The sequence below is a fragment of the Choloepus didactylus genome, chromosome 8, assembly GCF_015220235.1.
Source record: "Choloepus didactylus isolate mChoDid1 chromosome 8, mChoDid1.pri, whole genome shotgun sequence".
Taxonomy (NCBI): domain Eukaryota; kingdom Metazoa; phylum Chordata; class Mammalia; order Pilosa; family Megalonychidae; genus Choloepus; species Choloepus didactylus.
This window is the reverse complement of record NC_051314.1, coordinates 85,174,156-85,180,504: the sequence shown is the minus strand read 5'-3', so window position 1 is coordinate 85,180,504 and position 6,349 is coordinate 85,174,156. Positions and strand designations below refer to the sequence as shown.

Below are 6,349 nucleotides of genomic sequence, written 5' to 3'. Positions count from 1 at the left end.
AGTCCTATTTAGTTTTGGTTCTGAGAATCTTAAGTACTTAAATTTTTGGAATTTTTCAGATTAACTAAAAAGGGGCCATGTCAACAACTAAAATCCTCAAACGATTAGATAATAACAATTGACTGTTTAACACATATCCAACTCATTTCTTTTATACATTAGGATTAGTTGGAATGTATCTCTGCACCTGTAATTTGACCTTCTGCTTAGTCTGTAGACCAAGGTCCTTTTTTTTTTTTTTTAAAGCAATGATGCTTCTATTAAAGAGAGAAATTCTCTTTTAAAAAATCACTGAGTAGGTCTAAAATCATTCCAGAACTAGCTCCTGGGATTATGTCCACTAGCCCGTGGTACAGGTTTGTTCCAGTGCTGGTGCCTGGCTATCTGCTTGTTATGGAATCAATCTTGATGGAGGAGCTTGATGAGGAAGAGCGGCTGGTGAGAAGGCCTCATAAAGAGAAGAAGGAGTTGTAAGCCAGAATTCAGGGTATGAAGAGTGCTGTTCCTAAGAATGACAAAAAGAGGAGGAAACAACTCATTGAAGATGTTGCTAAATTAGAAGCAGAAATGGAACAAAAAATAGAGAGGAATTAGAACAATTGAAGCTGACTTCTAAGGAGGATAAGATAATTCTGTTGCTGTTAATATTTCAAACTTGGTTCTTGAGAATCAGCAGCCTCGGATGTCAAAAGCACAAAAGAGACGGGGAGAAAAAGCTGTATTGGAAAAGCAACAGGAAGAAAGGATAGCTGAGGCTGAAACTGAGAGCTTATCTGGAGCCAGACATGTAGAAAGTAAAAAACTTACTCAAATATTGGCAACTAGAAGTTGGAAATTAAACAGATTCCATCTGATGGCCACTGTATGTGTAGAGCCATTGAAGATCAACTGAAGGAACAGGATTGCACTCTGACTGTTGCTGCCTTAAGAAGTCAAACTTCTAAATACATGCAAAGCCATGTGGAAGACTTTCTGCCATTTTTAACAAATCCCAATACAGGAGATACATATACTCTAGAAGAGTTTGGAAAGTACTGTAATGATGTTGTAAACACAGCTGCAGGGGAGTTCAGCTTGAGCTAAGAGCACTGTGATGGTTAGGTTCGTGTGTCAACTTGGCCAGGTGATGGTACCCAGGTGTCTGTTCAAGCAAGCACTGGCCTAACCATTGCTGCAAGGACATTTGTGGCTGGTTAATAAACCAGAAGGCTGGTTTATTAAATCATCAGTCAATTGGCTGCAGCTGTGACTGATCACATCAATGAAGGACATGTCTTCCACAATGAGAGAATGCAGTCAGCTGGATTTAATACAATCAATTGAAGACTTTTAAGTGAGACAGATAGAGGACCTTCACTTCTTCTTCGGCTAACCAGCAAAGCATTTCCTGAGGAGTTCATCAAAGTTGCCAGTTCGTTCCTGAGGAGTTCATCGAACACATTCATTGAAGTTGCCAGTTTGCTGCCTATCCTATGGAATTTAGACTCATGCATACCCACAGTTGCATGAGACACTTTTATAAAATCTTATATTTATAGATATCTCTTGAATCTGTTTCCCTAGAGAACCCTAACTAATACAAGCACTGTCTCATATTTTACAAACACCAATAGAAGTAATACAGGCAGATTCTCCTCCTATAATAGTTGGTGAAGAATATCCAAAAAAAACCACTGATACTTGTATATATGAGACGTGTATGGCTTAGGAGGGCATTACAATTCTGTTACGTGGTTGATGAACACAGCTACTGAAAATTGCTGCTAGTTTACAAAACATTGTACAATTGTGTTTTAGTACAGTGTGTGATTTGAGTATTTATACCAAGTGCTGGATTGTTTCCAACATTACTGAAAGACACAATGACCTTAAATCAGTTTTATGGCAAAACTACTAACAGGTGTTTGACAAATGTGTCAGATAAACTTTAAAACAAGTGTCCCCTTAGTGGTATTTTAAAAACTTATAATTCCATTGTGGAGAACATTATTTATAGACCAAGACAGTACCTGGTTCAATGATATTTTAATTAATATGGGACCTTGGACATTATGTTCTGTGTAGGAATGAAGTTTAATTTTTTTTCTTGTTTCTAAATGCTTTCAGTAACCATTTCAGTGTAATATTGCTTGAAGAAATGAATTGGCTCAGTCTCTTTGTTCATTGCAATGGTGTGGTGATGGTGATAGCAAATTTAATTAATACTTATAAATGAACTTGAATGCAGTAACCTTGGTATTGATGGGATTAATGCCATGAAGCTTTTTTTAACCCCATCAAAGTGCAGCTAAGAAGCTTACTTTATAATTAAGAATTTAAAATATTTGTTCAGACAGAAAGCAGTTGAGTTTAAAGAAAGAAGGCAAATTCAAAGGTAGATAGGTGTTCCCTTTCAGATTTAAACCTCTAAAGAATTAGAGTTTGGCCTTTTATTTGTGTTACAAAGATCCAACAGATTATTGTGTCGTTCTAATTCATTAGTTATTCCTTGCCATTTCTTAAGCTTCCTACTGAATTTAGTACCACCATCTCTTGATTTCTGCCTAACTACATGTTTTTTTATTCTTTGTTATGTTCTCCTTGTCACTATTCAACTGCTTTGCTTTCCTTGCAGCCTTTTCTACTAAGAAACAGGTTTGAGGCATTTCTTTTCACTCCCTTGTAGAAGTTGAGGCATAGCAATTGAAAAGGGTCCAAGAACACATTTACTTCAATTTTGCCTTAAAAACTCTCTCATTTTGTTTCATTCTCTAGGATCAGAAGAAAATCTTTACTTGTTTATTTTATTAGCCTTTTTTTTTTTTTTTTTGACTTTCAAAGCACAATTTAATGAGTAGCTATAGAGCAAATTTCAAAGGATAGCCTTTTTAATATAACTTTTATTTTAACTCAAATGTTTGAAAATTTTTATGTTGCATGTATGCATCAATTTGAAACCCACTGTTTGAAAGTTAAGACATTTATGGTAAAGTCAGCATACAGAAGTTTCAGGTGTGAATGATTTCTCTGGCTCAGATTTCAGGTCACTCATAGCAGTATTTTTTTTTAGTTGTGAACTTTAACATATATACATAACAGTGATAACTTTCAGAGTATGATTTCACAAGTTGTTAGCAAATTTCAAAGAATGTCATGGGTCACAACTTCAGTCATTTCCATTATTGTAAAATATAACATACATACAGCAAGGTATCAACTCTCGATATACAGCACAACAAGCAGTTATATAGGTAATTTCAAAAATTGTTATTGGTTACAGTTCCCTATTATGCAATAAAAGGTATATATAGAAAGGTGAAGATCTTCAATGCACAATTCAATGAGCAGTTATAGAGCAAATCCCAAAGGATGTTATAGGCTTCATTCTACCATGTCACTTACCTCCTTCTAGCCATTCCAATACCCCAGCATCCAAAAAATATATATATAAGTTTCAGTATTCATAGACCTTTGTTAAATCTTATCTTGCTTGTTACTACCCCTTCCTCCATCTTCAGGGGTATCTAGGCAGTGAGCACCCTAACTTGTTCATATTAAAGGGGGTGTCGACAGTATGGGGAAGGGGGCTGCATCTGATTATTGATCTTAAAGAGGCTGTTGCCTCTGGGTTTTAGGACTTGTCTGGTATAGGAACACTCTGGTGGATTTAAGTTTCTGAAGGATAAAACTTAGTGAGTGAATCTCTTATAAGACTCAGGTGGGGACCTAGGTATTTGGGAACTACTTTTGGTAAGGGCATGGCATACTGTGACCATTTTGGATGTCTAGCTGGAGCTTGCATAAGAGTAACCTCCAGGATAGCCTCTTGACTCTATTTGGGATCTCTTAGTCACTGTGATTTCAGCTTATTACTCCATTTTGGTCAAGTAGGCATTTTCCATCCCTTGCTGCCAGGGCCAGGCTCACTCCTGGGAGTCATGTCCCATATCATCAGGGAGATTCATTCCCCTGGGAGTTATTTTCCTCGTGGGGGCAGGGGGGAGGTTATTTCTGAGTTGGGTTTAGAGAAAGAAAGGTCAGCAACAAAAGAGGTTCCCTGGAGGTGCCTCTTAGGCATAATTGTAGGAGGGCTCAGCTTCCTTTTTACAACCCTAAATTTCTCAAGAGCAAGCCTCAAGTTGAGGCTTGATTTATTAAGTAGTGGGTTCCTAATTTTACTTAATCTATATTCTACCCCAAGATAAATAGTAGGGCTTCTTACATTATCTTCACTTAGTTGTACAATCATCATCACTCTCAACAGTAAACAATTATACCATAATACATCCCAGAGCTCTTATCAACTGCCAATTATTCATCCCTAGTATTAGTGTAGAGTTTGTAAGATATTCCTATTCAATATAGTCTTTAATACGTAATGGTAGTTTTTCCGTACCACTCTGTTGTTAACCCTCTGCACCAGTGTCATACCTTGTAAGTATATCATGCTAACACTTATTTAGGTTTGTGGTGCTTCTCTGTGACTTACATGCCTTTAAACAGCCATTTACAAACATGTTCACCTTTAATGCATCTGATACTTATGATCCCATTAATGAACTATAGTTACACCTGACCATTCCCATACCATTAAGATCATCCTCATTATCATATCTGTACATAATAGATTATCATTCCCCCTTCACTAGCTTCTGTCTATCTCTAGGTCCCCTATATTCTACACTATAAGACACTTATTTTACATTTCTCACAGAGTTCACATTAGTGGTAACATACAATATCTCCCCTTTTGTGTCTGGCTCATTTCACTCAGCACTATGTCTTCAAGGTTCATCCATGATGTCATATGTTTCACAACCTCATTCCTTTTTACTTCTGCATAGTATTCCATTGTGTGTATATACCACATTTTGTTTATCCACTCATCTGTTGAAGGATATTTGCATTGTTTCCATCTCTTGGCAATTGTGAACCATGCCTCTATGAACATCGGTGTGCAAATATCTGTTTGTGTCACTGTTTTCAGATCTTCTGAGTATACATCAAGAAGTGCAATTGCTGGATCGTAAGGTAACTCTATATCTAGTTTTCTGAATAACTGCCAAACTGTCATCCAGAGTGGCTGTACCATTATGCAGTCCCACCAGCAATGAATAAGAATTTCAACTTCTCCACAACCTCTCCAGCATTTTTCGTTTCCTATTTGTTTAATGGCAGCCATTCTTATTGGTGTGAGATGATCTCTCATTGTAGTCTTGAGTTGCATCTCCCTAAATAGCTAGTGAAGATGTACATTTTTTCATGTGTTTTTTAGCCATTTGTATTTCCTCTTCAGAGAAATGTCTTTTCATAACTTTTGCCCATTTTATAAATGGGTTGTTTGTACTATTGTCATTGAGTTGTAGGATTTCTTTATATATGCAAGATGTCAGTCACTTATCAGATACATGGTTTCCAAATATTTTCTCCAATTGAGTTAGCTGCCTCATTACCTTTTTGACAAATTCCTTTGAGGTAGAGAAGCTTTTGATTTTGAGGAGTTCCCATTTATCTATTTTTAATTTCATTGCTTATGCTTTGGGTGTAAGGTCTAAGAAGCTTCCTCTTATTACTAGGTCTTGAAGATGTTTCCCTGCATTATACGCAGAGCTACAGCTTGGTGGAGTGCCCTTTCCCTTACCTACCAGCAGATGGCGCTCCTGAACCACCTCCTATACTCAAGCAAGTTCTCCCAAACTTCACCTATGCACCGAGTGGGGGCCCAAACCATGTGGTGGTCCAATCAGTGCACCAATTTTCCATGTGCACTGGGGACTGCCAGCCCTGTGGGTGGGGGGCATGCCCTGTGCTGTTTGGCTGGGAGCCCACTCCAGGACAAGTGGTCCTGTCTGTTCCCAGGGCTGTGAGTGGAGTACTGTGAGGCTGCAGAGCTGTGCGTCTCACCTTTCAGCTCAAATGCTCCACAGTCCCTCTCTGCTGTGGACCCACAAGTCCCTGGGATTGGGGGAGGGCTCCTGGCACTTCCGTGCAGCACCCCTGCCTCTAGGCTGTGCACACCGTTGGCTTCTGTGGAGGAAGGGCGGATGTCATCACAAGCCTGCCGAATCCTGTATTCCCTCAAGGAAGCTCTCGGCCATGGGGCTATGAAGGGTTGTCTTACAGCCAGATGCAAAGATGGCTGCATGGGCGTGGAAAGCTGCCCTTTTTGCTTTTGCCTGCTCCAATCTCTAGTCCCTAGCACGGGGGCTCTTGGTTGCGGGTCTGTGACGGGCTATCGGCCACACCAGGTAGTGAGAAGGGTGCTTGGGAATGGAAGGCTACTTACTCCCCACCATGCTGTCTACCAGCTCCAGCCGCCTGTTCCCTGGCAGTGTTCCAGGCTGAACACTCACCCGTCTTGAACACACTC

At 39.2% G+C, this 6,349-nt stretch overlaps 1 pseudogene; it reads left to right on the top strand.

The window, feature by feature from the left end:
- The first annotated feature begins 378 nt into the window (after positions 1 to 378).
- Positions 379 to 1,767, top strand: LOC119542788 (annotated as a pseudogene).
- The last annotated feature ends 4,582 nt before the right edge of the window (positions 1,768 to 6,349 follow it).